This window comes from Galeopterus variegatus, unplaced genomic scaffold (assembly GCF_000696425.1).
Source record: "Galeopterus variegatus unplaced genomic scaffold, G_variegatus-3.0.2 Scaffold85, whole genome shotgun sequence".
Taxonomy (NCBI): domain Eukaryota; kingdom Metazoa; phylum Chordata; class Mammalia; order Dermoptera; family Cynocephalidae; genus Galeopterus; species Galeopterus variegatus.
In genome coordinates this window covers 811,094-826,491 of record NW_007726196.1, presented here as the reverse complement: position 1 = coordinate 826,491, position 15,398 = coordinate 811,094, and the positions used below count along the sequence as shown (strand labels likewise).

Below are 15,398 nucleotides of genomic sequence, written 5' to 3'. Positions count from 1 at the left end.
GATGGTGCTGCTCGTAGCATGGGAAGTCTCCTATCCTGGGAAACCACAGTCCTGGGCAAAGTGGTACGGTTGGTTACCCTAGGCCTGATGCAGTTTTACTGCCAGATTTGATGGCTGCATAAGCACATGGGAGCTGAACTCCAGCTATATGTTATATGTGCAGTGTGCGAACTATGCAGCTGTACTCAGAGGCCCTGAATGATTATCAAACTTATTGGTGTAAAGACACTACAAAAAATGCATTTTGTATCTCCACATAACTGAAATGGTACTTTTAGTATATACTGCTTGGGAAAATACAATGAAAAGCTACTTTTAATTCCATAGCACTTAAAAATCAATTCTTATTTTATAATCATAACAGAATAATTATATTCTTAAACAGAGGCACATATACCTATGCAATATATATTATTTATTCAACTTACAGGATCTGCCTAATGCAGATCCAATCAATAGATTCCTGACATGAAGTTCCAGGGTGCAGCAGTGATCCATTTTGGGGGGGCAACTTTATACTGCTGTGAAGTATTCAACATATCCTCAATCAGTGAAATATAGATCTTAGTATTAAAAGGAACTTTCCATTTATATGTATTTTGCAGTGTGTTCATTTGATTACTATGAAAGGTCTGTAGTCTTGTTAACTACTTAAAGAATAAATTCTTTCCACTGCAATAGTAATAATCAAAGCACCTAAGAATGTCACTAAAGACATTGTTTAGTTCCACCAACATTTTCTTTCCATAGCAAGACTTTATGGATGAAAGAGCAGTGCATATATTTACAATCTAGCACAAACTCCTTCTCTTGTGGACTAGGATCAAAGAATCTATGGAAATCGGATTTCAAAGAAATACTTGCACTCCTGTGTTCATCGTGACATTATTCACAACCACAAAGATGAGGAAACAACCTAAATGTCCATTGATGGATGAATGGATAAAGAAAATGTGGTACATATGTACAATGGAATATTATTTGGCCTTATAAAAGAAGGAAATCCTGCTATATGAGATAACATGGATGAACTTTGAGGACATTATGCCAGGTGAAATAAGCCATTCACAGAAGGACAATACTGCACAATTCCACATATATGATATACATAAAACCGTCCAACACATAGAAGCATTGAATAGAATGGTGGTTTCCAGGGGTTTCAGGGAGGGAGAAATACATTGCTAATCAAAAGATACAAAGTTTCAGTGATGCAAGATGATTAAGCTCTAGAGATCTGCTGGACGACATTATGTTTATAGTTAACATCACTATATTGTACACTTAAAAATTTGTTAAGAGGATTGATCTTGGGTTAAGTGTTCTTACCACAATAATAAAAAAAAAAATCTAGGATAGATTACCATCCTATGTCTATCAGTATATCAGATAAGCACATAAAATATTTGATACATAAATATATAAATGGTCTACATTTTATGAATGGAATTTTCTGATAACTGTAATAGGTTTTTTATATACAGGAAACATGATTTTAGAAATCAAACTGCTGTAAAAATGTCATTAAAATTTAAGGCTCCATTTGCAGCAACATGGATGAACTTAGAGAAAGTTATGTTAAAAAAGCCAGGCACAGAGAGAGAAATACCGCATGTCCTCACACATAAGTGGAAGCTAAAAAAAACCCAAATAAATAAATTTTAAAAAGAAACAACAATCACAATAATATGTTGAACTTTCAAAAGGAAAGAATTGAACTGAGGGTGGGTGGGGGGAGGAGATGGTAAAGGGCCATGAGGAACTATTACATTGTATAATGTTGAATATACTAATTATCCTGATTTGAGCATCACATATTGCACACAGGTATCGATATAAATTCTGCACCTCACAGATATATACACTCAAATATGTTTCAATAAAAATAAAATAAATAAATAAATAAAAAATTTAAATCTCAAGGAACAAAGAAGAATGTGTGGACCAGCACGCTCCATGGTCCACATTTCCAGCAGCCTGTAAAACATCCCTCACGCTCACCAGGTAGCCACAGTATGAATTCATTCAAAGGAGTTACTTATTTAACTAAGGTCCTACTCCAGTTGTTAGAAAGTTCTTTATAGGTTGAATTGAAATCTGGATTCTTAAAACGGTAGTCACTGGTTCTAATATACTCTTGAGTTTCACAGAACGGGTCTTCTCTCTCTCTCTCTCTCTTTTTTAATTTTTTGGCTGGCTGATACAACCCCGCATCGCACCCCAGACCTTGGTGTTATCAGCACCACCCTCTAACCAACTGAACTAACTGGCCAGCCTATTACTCTCTCTTTTATAAAGTTACACCTCAAATATTTGAAAGTAGCCATCGTGTCTCCCCTTGGCCTTTTATTTCCAGGCTAACCAGCCCTCTTCCTGTCCACTGTTCCTGTCTCATGAAATGGTTTTAAGTCTCTTTACTGAGGTAAAGAGAAGATGAAATCCTCTCTAGCATGTGAGAAAGTCCCCTGGAATCTCCCAGGCCAAGGCCAGATAACAGTCACTGAAGTAAGGAATTGGTTTTGAAGGACAGATATTAGGAAGGACTGCCAGCATTATTTCCAGATGTGACTAATTAAAATGTCCCCAAGCACCTGTAAATCTATCATACCATGAGCGTCAAAAATGCTCTGAGACAGAGCAACTTTCTTACATTTGTTTTAATTCCAGAAAGTCCCAATCAATTTTATAACTGTATACCCATTTAGGAAAATTGCCATATATGAGCTTTCTTTCTATATTAAGATCTAATTACCTTGTGTTCCTGTGGTGTTTGTGTAAAACAAATGTCATTCCTCCGGATCTCATTTACTTATAAATAATTCTTTATCACTATCTGTTTAAAAAGTCTTCTACATGCTGAAGCTGCTCCTATTAAAATCAGGATCATCAAAAATGCCTTCTTGGGCTGGCCAGCAGCTCACTTGGTAAAGTGTGGCACTGATAGGCCGGCCCGTGGCTCACTCGGTAGAGTGCGGTGCTGATAACACCAAGGCCGCGGGTTCGGATCCTATATAGGGATGGCCGGTTTGCTCACTGGCTGAGCGTGGTGCTGACAACACCAGGCCAAGGGTTGAGATCCCCTTACCGGTCATCTTTTAAAAAAAAAAAAAGAGAGAACATAGTTTGAGAGGAGACAAGATTCTAGAATAAAACCTCGAGAAACATTCAGAATTACTGGGAGAGTAGAAAAGTAAGAAAAACAGATTGATAAAGTAGTTAGAAAAGAAGTTTTAAAAAAAAAAAAAAAAAAAAAAAAAGTGTGGCACTGATAACACCAAATTTAACGACTTGTGTCCCCATGCTTCTTGTTCTTTGTGATGTTATCATGTAAGTGTAACATGCCATCCTTCATGACTCCCAAGAAGCTAAGTACCCATAGCAAATTATCTGTAGAACTCGTATAGTCTATTTTCTATGAATAACTATGTATACTGCAACAGCTTCTAGGCAATGCTCCATAAGTAACTCCTGTAGCTTTAGGTACTTCGAAGAAGTGAGAAAATTTATTATCAGATGACAATCCTGCCGAGTCTTCATGAGACACCTATAGCTCTGCTGAAAGTTGGAGGCCGAAGAAGTGACCAGCACCTGGGTTTTGACTCCTGGCAGAATCCACAATGTGCTCTTTGGTTCATTCTTTCTTTCCCTGGGATAAAGATTCAGGAGGATTTCTTGAATAGAATATACACCTTGAGAGAGTGACCGGGGAGGATCAAAAGGCGATGATATAATAACAACAGCAGAACAACAGTATGGAATTTTTAAATATTTTATTATGAAAAAGTTTAAGCATGAAGAAAAGTAAACAGTATAATAAACCTCTACGTACCTATCACCCACCTTTAACAATTATCAGTATTTTGCCAATTCTATTTTCACCTATCCTGCCTTATTTTTGGCTGGAATATTTTAAAACAAATCTCAGACATCATGACAATTCATCTAGAATATCTTTGGAATGTGTTTCTGACAACTTTTCTTTTTGTATAAGCCTCATGCCATTATCACAACTGACATTTCAAAAGTAATTGGATTTATTAAAGTTTTATGAAAGTTTTAAAAGTTCATTTATTTAATAAATAACAGCATGTTCATTCTGAAAAACAGAATGAATACTTGTACTATTTTGCAGACAAAACAATTTGAATAAATGGTTTAAAAAGACATGGTTTAAAATTGTAAGCTCCACAAAATCAGTGAAACTTAGCTTCACTTATTTATTTATTTTAAAAAATCTTTTTATTTTTATTTTTTTAGCTTCACTTATTTAAATTTTTCAGATTTTTTTTTTCTTTAGGAAAGAGATTCCTAAGAAAATTATTTTTCTAATGTAAGTGGTATAGTCTTTCAACTTATTTCCAACAAGTCCCAGGAGGTAAAGGAGGGAAAATTTCTCTTGTCCGATAGAATTGAAAGTCTTTGGGTATGAAGATGGAGGGAAGATCACCCCTAGAAAGTAATTGCTGAAAGCTTAACTACATAGTTTTAAAATATAAAAGTACTATCATAGGTTATGATTTAAACACTAGAACATGGGGTATATTGAATATCATATTTAGGGAGATGTCAGATGTCCAGAGATTTTGTACAGGCTCTGGAAATGAACCTAGAAATAAATCATTAATACTTCTCCTGTTGTAAAAAATGAGCCAAAGTCTTAATTCTGTTAAATGCCTCCAATTAATGGAATGATGGGAATACTAGGAAGGAAGCATTTTTCTCCAATCCATCCACCTCATCCTTATTTAAAGAACATTGGTCCAAAAAGATAAATACATACATGTATACAAAAATAATTTTAAAATAATCTGTGATAATGATTAGAAGAACCAAATCAGAAAATATGAATTTCTCCCTGATTTATTTTTGATTTATACTTAACAATTTGCATACGACTTTCCATAAATCACTTTAGCAGTTTGTGCTAAAGTCGTTAGTTCTTCCTAAGATACAAACAGAAATTCTCAAAATGCTTGTCTCCTTAGCCAGGGAAGTTGTTCTCCTTCCACATCAAGCTGCATGATCAAAAGTAGCAGAAATGCTTTATGTCTAGGGAAGTGAAAGTTTGCTTCTCAAACTGCTTTATTAATTTATCTATTTTTTGGTGGCTGGCTGGTACAGGGTTCAAACCCTAGGCCTTGGTGTTATCAGCACCACGCTTTAACCAACTGAGCTAACTGGACTTGTACTTTTGAAGCCTCAAACTGCTTCAGTGAGGCTTTAGGGAAAGGTTCCATGGCTGGTATCACAGGGTAAAATGACATCTTGCAAATACTAATTTTGAGTTCAGTTCTTTGTATCCAGAAGGAAAACAATGCTTCTTTCATTTACTCTCTTGGATGGCCTTATTGCGTTCAACAAATATTTACTAAGCATTTGTTTATGTCCAAGATGCTACTACCTAAGTTGCTTTCCTAGCACAAAGAAAACTAGTTGGTCACTAGGACATTACATTCAGATTGGGGAGCAGGACAAAACAGACACAGAACCTGATATCAAATACCTCTCCAGGTGAAGTATACGGTATAGCTATGAAGTTTTGTCAGAGTTTAAGGGAGGAAGCAAGAATGTGGGCAAAGTTGCTGAGCAAGGCTTCAAGGAGGAAGTAGGACTTGAACAGGTCTTTACAATGCTGGCAGCCAGGGCACTGATGAGAAGGTGATAGAGCATGTCCAAGGTGGGCGTGACAGCAAACACAGGTGTGGGAGTAAAACATAACGAAGCACATTTGGGCAAAATGATGGCTGAATAATTTCATGGAAATAGAAGACTCATGGGAGAAATGATGGGAAACTAGGTGGAAGCTGAATGGCGGAAGGTTTTAGCCAGCGATATGTCCTTCATGCTGGGGGAATTCAGAACCCTCAGCAGTTTGCATGAAAGACCAGAGCTGAGGAGATCGGGAGGCTGCTGTAACATCAGAGGTGAGTTGATGTGAGCATGAACCAGCTGGGGACGGTGACAAGAGAAAGAAAGTGCTGGGTGTGGAGGGCGACGGGAAGAATGAGACTCAGGAGTCTCATTTTGATCTCTGCAAGCTAATGACTTATCCCCTCATTCGGTTGCTTAACATTAATTACATCCATATAACAAGGAGCACAGAGACTATTCTTGACCCTTGAAGAGATTGTGAGTCCAAGCAACTAGACAAATGTTCCTTCTTTTGTGGTTTTACTTCATTTGCATTCTTGTTGGTTTCGATATTTTTCAGTTCGGCCCTTGTGACTGCAAATTGCTTAAGGCAATTCACCACCAAACCTACTTCTCTTACTTATTATTTCCTGCTTGGCCCAGAAAGCACTTGAGTTTTAACTCTGGTCTACATAAGGTCAAGATATCCAGGTCAAACTTTTAATAAATCAAATGTTTTCTATACTCTCCACCAGTAGTAGAGTTCAGAGAATTAGAGATTTGGGGAGCTGGAGAGGATCTTTTCTCACCTCCCCCCTTGCTTTCTGGTTGAGGAAACTGAGGACCAGATGGTAACATAACTTACGTTATTAGTGACTGATTGAAGGCTAGAGTCCAAGTCTCCACCGTTACATTTTAAGATGTCAGCTGAGAACTGACACTGGTTTCTGAAAACTCAGATTTATCCTCAATTTTGAAATTAACTCAGTTACTCATTCAATAAATATTTGTGGCTAACCCATTGTACAGCAGGCACAGTGCTAAGAGCCACGGGCTTAGCTGTGAACAGATGGACAGTCTCTGCCCTCATGGAACCTATTTTCTGATGCTGGTGATTGAGATGGCTGCTGTGGAGCAAAAAATAGGTGACATGAGTAGGTAGGGAGGTGATACGTGGTCATTTTAGATTCTTTAAGGGAATCCATCTTCTTACATATTTTTCCATTAATACGTTCAGAATCAACGATCACATATCACATTTTTAATTTAAAACACATAGCAAAATAGGCACATGGAGTTGGGTTTGGCTGGAGCACAGCTTTTCAACATTTCTAAAATGGCTGTTTTGAGTTGGCACAGAGCCATGTCCATAAGCCCATTCCATTCCACCTTCTTAAATGTCCTGCCTGGTCCTACGGGCAGTGGAGTTTCGACCTGAGAGTCCACATAAGGCTAAGATATCTAGATCAAACCCTTATGTATTCTATACCAAAGTATAGAATTAAATTCTTAAGCAAAAGTCATTTGGGGAGTGCTGTTTGTAGACTGTGCCTGATTCAGAGACAAGGCAGTGAAGGCAATGAATACGTGTTTATTGACTATGCCATTGATGTGGTAGGACTCAAACTATGTTAAAGTAGCCAAAGTTAATCTATCACAGAATCACAGTATTTTGTGGCTGGGAAGTATTTAACAGATGAGTTAGTTCAGTTCCCTTATTTACCAGATGGGGAAACAGACTCTGACAGAGGTAAAGTGACTTACAGAAGATTGTACAGTCAGAAGTTATTTCTGCTGTTTGCAGTATGTCTACTGTGGTTCAGTAAAGCCTCCTTGCATTTATTTCAGAGCAGAGTTGGAATAAATTACTAGATATAGCTGTTTTGAGCATGGGCTTTGGAGTCAGACAGACCCAGAATAAAATTAAGGCAGCTACACACAACTCTGTATGAGTACCTGGGCAAGTTATTTAATTTCTTTTGGCCTTAGTCTCCATATTGGAAAAACTGGCAAAATTAGAGTTAGGGTTAAGGACAGGTTAGGGTTAGGTTCTTCTAGGTCTCAATAATTGGTAGGGGTTATTATTATCCGTACTTATACCATCAAACCTGTCAACAGGAGTATGATGACTTAGAAGGAGGCTAGAGGAGACAGAATCTTTTGACAGAAAAAGCTTGCTGTGTTAATTAAATAATCGATATGCAAACAATTACAGCAAAAGTAAAAGGACTTCTTTCCAGGCGCTGCACTTGCTGACCTTCAGCCTGAAACTTTCCTTGCTCATATATCTGCATTGCTCTCGTGTCCTTCAGGTGTCTGCTCAAATGTCACCTTCTCAGTGAAAACTTTCTTGACACCCTGTTTAAATGGAAACTTCCTTCCCCCTTCTTGCTTTATTTTTCTCCATGGCACTTAACACCTCCTAATAGGTAATTTTCTTATTCATTTTGTTTATGATCGCTATAAATTTCATGAGTCCTAAAGGGGATGCAGTAGGCATTCAATAAATATCTGTTGAATGAATAAGTTATTAATCCCTAAACAATTAAAAATGGGAATCACAAATCCCATTCAACTTGAGCTACTAGAATTAAGAGATAGTCTTTATGTCAAAATGTTCTGGTTTGACATGCGTCTTTATTTCTTTTAGTGTTTTAATCCTTGTAAATTCTTGATGTTGAGGCGATAAAATGATATAGAATGGGGTTAACTAAGAGTAGTTGGTGTCTCCATAAATGACTGAAAGTGAACGAAGCTACTCCTTATTGTAACTATAAGGCTGTTTAGCTCCTGACATTGCAATTCAATACCATTTTTTTTAGTTCAGTTGGTTAGAGCATGGCCTTGTAACACCAAGGTCAAGGATTTGGCCAGCTGCCAACCCCCCCAAAACAAACAAAAAAAAAACGTTCTTTTGCCTTTGCATAAAGATGTAGAAAAGTGTTCAAACTGCAGTCTACTACCAAATATACTCATTAGAAAAAAATATTAACTACTGGCTGTTTTCATCTTTTAGACTATTGTTTATGACTATAACACAAAATATGGCTGTGAAAAAAAATCTTCGAAACTTTTTGCATAGATTCAAGTTCAATTCAATAAATCATCTGGATTTGTCCAAACACTGTGTCGTGATGAGATTTTCTTTCCCCTGTCTAATGGCACATTGCTTTCCAGTGGTTCTCAATCATAGCTACAGACTATGATGAAATTAAAAAATGAAATAACAGCACTAGGGTCCCATCCAAAGGAACTGGGGGCACTGGGGTATCAGTATATTTTAGGCTTCCCAGGGGTCTCTAATTTGCTTGAACCAACTTCTACCAAAGGGAAGTAACATGAATTGAGTGGTGTTTATCCACTGGGCATAGGCAAGAAATTAAGTATGGCTACTTCAGGGTCACTACGCTACATAAGGATGATATAAGGCCTATGTTAAACAGTGAACAAACATCCACTCCCAGGCTTTATGGAGAAAAGAGAAATGTTTTAAATATCTCTCATTGCAAATAACACTATATTCCTTAGTATTTTTCTCTTTGAGCTTACCTCCAAAAAGAAACTTGACAAGAGGGGAAAAAAATAGAAATCTGGATCTGGATGTATATAAAGTTTTAGAAGAAATTTTCCTACTGCTTCCTTATACAAAAGATGTCAGATTTAGGGTCAATGTAATATTATAATGTGCTCTATGCTATAATTCAGAATGTTCAATTTTCTTTTAAGAATAAAAGTCTGATATTCAATCTTCTGTTAACACTCTAGCCGTAGAGTCTAGACTGCCAAATGCAATTGTCAACAAATGCATCGTTTCTTTTTTCCTTTCTGAATAGAACTAGATATGTCCACTAAAATATTTGCTGTTTTTCACATGCAGTAGGCTAACCATACATTATTTAATGGTCTGCAGGTCTAAAATATTTCCTATGTGCCTTGGCTTGCACAGAGTGCTGCTACAAAACCAGTTAATAATCTGGCCATCCCAAGAGTCCGGAATGTTGAGTTAATTTTTTATAGAGGTTCCCAGATGTGCTGGAAGACTCTCTCGCAGCAGATCCTGCCAATATATTTTTTTTAGCTTGCACCAGACCTTTCTTGTATTTGATATGAAACACATGTTAAGCACAATACCTGACCAATATGAAATGCACTTTTCTGCATAAGCAAAAATGCCATGAATACATCTTTTATAAAGTTTTGAATGGCAGCGATGTAAGGTTTTTATTGCAAAACTGGGTTAGCATTTAGCCAAGTTAATCATACATTTCGAGAATGATTCTTTATCCAATATCTCTTTGGTATTCAGTGGATAGGTCATTAGGCCCATGAAGAAATGTGGGAGAATGTCCAGGGAATAAACAACATCTATATAACATGTGGAGAAGTGGACAGTTTCATGAAGTACTGAATTTCACCTTTAAGAGGTGCCGGTTCTGATCCCAGCTGGATCACTTGAGCTCTTAATGTCTGGGAAGTTAGGAATCACAGTGTGAGGCTGTGAGCACTCCAAGAAGGTCCTGCATTAGTTGCTTCCCTTTGCAGGTACTTTCCATGGCATTTCCATGTGTTTTCTCTAGGTGTTCTGGCAAGACATCATATACAGCTTTATTTTCCTCTCTTTTTTCTGTCTATATTTTCTTTCGTATTTATTTTTTAGAGGGCTCTAAGAAACATTTCAATATACCACAAGTGTCCTTTATCCTTATGAGAATTGAATTTGTATCTTATCATTCTTTGTGCCCAGGCCTTAGAAATCCTATAATATTTATGAAATATAATTTAGGATCCATGTGGTCCTTGTGTTCAAGGATCAAAAGGACATTCCAGATATTTGAGGGCAAGAGGCTGCCACTGAGGAATGAATGATGCTACCTCTAGCTGTCTCAAAAAAAAGAACTAAATGCCACTGCCACCTAGTATTGAAGTGTTCCTAGACCTAGAACATCACTCATTTCGACTCACACTGTATTTCAGAATAATAATTACTACTAATATTTTTTATGGAGTATTTACAGTGGGCAGGCAAGTTTACTATCTCATTATCTTTGTTAATCCTCAGAATAACTAGGCACTTGCTCCATTTGTAAAGAAGAATAATCATGGACAAGGAAACCTGTAAAATCTTATCCAGGGAAGTGACACAGCAAAATGGCAGAGTTAGCAGCTCCAAGCTTCTGCTCCCCGACAGAAACACCAAAAAGCAAGCAGAAACTCTCAGAACAAAATTTGTTAAAACTCTGGAAAACAGTCAAAGGTGTATAGCAACCAAGTAAATGCTGAATCCCTCTTTCCCACCAAATGTTATCTTAAAAATGGTAGGAAAGCTTCGTGGTGTTGTTCCTACCCCACCCCCTTCCCAACTCATTGGCAGTCCTCAGAGTTAGCACCTGATTCTACCCTGGTCCCTGGTTTTGGCATGTATGTCTTTTCTAACCTGTCTGGGAGCTACCTGAAGGAGCCAATGTAAGACACTTGTCATTCACCCAGGACAGAAAAGTGAAGGTCATTGCTGGAAAACTTTGTCAGGTGGATGAACAAACTGCATCTACCTGGGACAAAAGATTATAGCTAAAGCCAAGGAGGAAAAGGATTATTCTATGTGTTTTACATTAATTAACTCACTTTATGCTCATAGCATCCCTATGGGGAAGGTATTATTATCATCATCCCCATTTTACAGAAATGGGAGTAACTTGGGAAAGGTAAATGCAGCTAGTGAGCCAGGCTTTTAATGACTTCACCACATTGCCTCCAAATACATACAACGGTACCTAAAAAGTTCATGGAAAGACTGGAATCATCTTTTAACTCTATTTTTCCACAAACTTTTTGAAGTATCCTTATATACACTTCAAGTAAAATGACTTGGATTGCAACTATTACACATATAGTAAATTAGTATATTGATAACATCTTATTTGAAAATTTTATTTTAAATTCATTTCCTTTTAACTTTAGGGTTTCTTTCTGCCTTATTAACCTGTTTGAAAAAGGAGGAATTCATTCTTAATAGCTTCAGTATTCATTTTCTTTCCAGATGGTGCAAAATATATCACTGTTTTAATTAATAGTTTCTTGTGGGAAAATGCCTTGGATTGAATGTTCCCCCCAAACTTTGCTCTCATTGCGATAGTGCTGAGAAGGTGGGAAATCCTATTATAGTAATTGAAAGGTGTGGCCTTGAAGAGGTGATTAGATTGTAGGACTATGCAGTAGTGAATGGATTAAAAATGGTGGTCATGGGCATGGTTCTGAGGGCTTTAAAGGAGAATGCGTGAGGAGCTGTCTCTCTCTCTGTGCTGCCATTCTGTCATGTGAGACCCCGCATTACCACCAAGGAAGACCCTCAGCAGATGTGTTCCCTGAAACGGCAAGTAATAAATTTCATGTCTTACAATTTACCCAGTTCTAAGTTTTTTGTTATAAGCAATAGAAACGGACTAATACAGAAAAGAAAGATGATAAAATAGGATGCCTTTTCATAAAGCTACGGTTAAAAATTAATTAGGGGCAAATCTTTATTTCTAGGACACAGAAATTTTAAAAAGGGTAGGGGCATCAGAAAAGGAAAAAAAATACTTCTTAAATAAAACAAAGCATTTGTATTGCTTATTGTTCATAATTTAGATATCCCCAGACTATAAGCCCTATGGAAGGGACTGTGTCCTGATTTATTCAGAAGCCAATTTCCAGTGCCTTAGCATAATTGCATACAAACATGGGCCATAGTAGTCAATCAATGGATATTTGTTAAACACAAGATAAACGTGTTTTACTTGTATTTATATCTTAACTTTTGGGCTCTACTCAAAGCCAGAAGTGGATCCTATGTAAACAGATAGAGGTGGTTCCTTATGTTTCCTTATTTTCAGTGTACCCCAAGGTCCCCCATGGGGAATTCCAAATGCTGTTTATAGAAGGACTGAAAATCCAGGTCTTATAGTTGCTATTGCCATAAATCACTGGGGCTGCAGAAGAGAGACACTAGGGGGTAGATTTATGACAAGGCTTTGTCTCACATATACTGTGCTTGTTAGTCATCTTGACTTGGTCTGCAAACCTTCTTTCTCCTTCCCATTGAACTCAACAACAGTAAGCCTATAACACTCAAGAGCACAAAGAAAAATTAATCTGAATGGTCTGTTACTTAAACATCTGCTAAAGTCATTCCATCCTTTTGCATTGACTCTTTGACCACGTGAAAGTGACAACCCATTTATACTGGTCACATATGCTTAGTGTCTTATAGGAAATGAATGAATATCTTTTCTGAACCCTCATGAAGTGATCCATTTTTGTACTAAATTGATTTTTGAGGGTAAACATAATTCCTGATTACCAGATGGAGTGCCTAGGGAAGAGAAGATCTATCCCCACCCCCCACTATCCACGAACAATAGCTTCTGGTGGGTTCTATCAGAAAATGCACATGTATGTACTGGCCAGCTGCCAAAAATAAAAATTAAAAAATTAAAAAAATTTTTAAAATGCCCACATGTATATACATAAGTATATACATGCAATAATTTTCTCTCTATGTGTGGTCCTGTGCACTGACATGTATATTTCTGGTCTTTGTTCTATGCAAAGGATAGCAAGAATGAGACCTCAGGGTCAGGAAAATGAGGTAAAGAGAAAAGGAAAAGTCTTGCTTAGACTCTGGAATTTCTTTCCTGAAATTAAGACTGAGCTTTCCTGAAATTAACTTTCCTGAGCTTAACACTTTTATCAACAATTTGCTCCCAAATTAAAGCCACTAAAAAGTGTATATGCAAGAAAACATTTCTTTTAGGTCATAAGAGTTTGATGTACAGGTGGGTGATAATTAACAGGCCTTGACCCTGCAATAATTAGAGGCTGAAAAAGGCTGGAGGACAACAGCTCACAACACAACAGTTGTGTAACTCTAGAGAGCAGTTAGACTTCAGCCCTTGATGCTATACAAAATCTGCCACAAAGATTATTGGGTAGATCAAAAGTTAGGACAATATACCGGTTTATCACTATACTCCTCAAATAGTCCAAGCTGCTCACTGAAAACCTGAGGTGGAAAGTGATTTGTTCATATATTTTAAATAATACATGGTATTAGTCCGTCTCTGTTGCTTATAATAGAATATCTGTAGCTGAGTAATCTATAAAAAAATGAAATTTGTTTCTTACAGTTTGGAGGCTGAGAACATATCTGGTTAAGACCTTGTTCAATGGGTGGTGACTCTGTAGCAACATGTCAGAGCACATGGGGAGAATGGGCTGAGCAAGAGTGAGTTAAACTTCTCACTTGCTGTCCGTATAAAGCCATCAGAACTCACCATTACTTCATGAATGGATTGGTCCATTCACGAGGACACAGTCCTCACAATCTAATCAGCTCTTAAAGGTCCCACATTTCAAATACCATAATTGGATTTTCCACTCTTTTAACAACATTACAATGGGGGTCAAGTTTCCAATACATGAACTTTTTGGGGGCACATTTAACCCATAAATTAATATTTTCTTTCTCCCTCATGTAAAGAGAAAGTGTTAGCAATAATGGTATTTGGTTAAAATATTTATGTTTGAAAATAATAATAATATTCATAATAATATACGGAACTAATTTTTTAAGTGGCAATATTCAGTGCTGGCAAGGGTTTAGTAAAACTGGTATTCTCATATATTGCTCATTGTATTTTAATTTTTAAAACATTTTCTGAAAGCTGTTATAATATATTTCAGGTGCTTTAAAATTTTTAATACTTTTATCCCATTTATTTCACTTCATGTAATTTATCCTTAATAAATAATCCATAAATCCATATGCACAAAACCATCTTAACATTATTCATAACTGCAAAACACTAGAAGCAACTTAACATTTAATGGAGAAATGGTTGAGTAAAGAATGGCATATCCACTATTCACATGGTGCCCATAAAGTGTTTTTAGTAGTAAAGAGAAACATTACCCATTTTATGTTAAATAAAAGAAATCACAACATAAAATAGTATTTCAATTGTGTATAAAAGAACAGATAACACCAATGTATGAAGCAATGTTTATTGTGTTTATGTAGTCGAATTATGTATTGTTTCCTATTTCTTCAATTTTTAATAATATTCTTATATTACCTTCATAATTTAAAAATTATCTAGCACCTGTATTTATAAACATATCTACAGATTGATCTATCAATCTACATATTCTAATGTAAACAGAGCAGCTTTGTTGATGTCCAGGAAATGGCATGGAGGGATGAATGTCATGGTTGGAAAAGACCCCAATATAAAGTGTTACTATAAAAAAAGTGATATGTGTTTTGAGGCACCAATCTCATACTTCTTTCAATGTAGAAATATTGATGAATTTGAATGCATGTGTAGCCCACTCAAAATCTTCAATTCTAGTTGAGTGTTCTTGTAGAGTTTCTCTGGACTTAAGCAAAGTTAAGGCTCTCTAGTACTAATTCATGAGAGGTTCATTTTGTGTCATCAGGAAAAAAGGGACAGGGGATGTCAAAGTTCCCCTGTGAGGATTTTCCTTTACGTACTAAGCTTCAATCGTTATTTCTGTTGACTAGTTTCCCCATGGACTTGGTTTTCTCCCAAAGTAAATGGAAATTCACATGCCAGGGCAGCACTTTGCTGAACTTCCCAAAGACCAGTACTGGACATGCCAGACAAGGTTACCTTCAGCCACCATTCTGAAGGCCTGAACCTTCAGAGGGATTAATGAACTCCAAATTGCATACTTACATATGTTGTAATTATTTTCAGCCTACTTTT

At 36.7% G+C, this 15,398-nt stretch overlaps 1 protein-coding gene across 1 annotated transcript in view; it reads right to left on the bottom strand.

Annotated features, from left to right (window-relative positions):
• The window catches only part of SGK1 (serum/glucocorticoid regulated kinase 1), a 113,320-nt gene that overhangs the window by 32,067 nt on the left and 65,855 nt on the right, over positions 1-15,398 (bottom strand). The gene's annotated exons all lie outside the window — the stretch shown is intronic.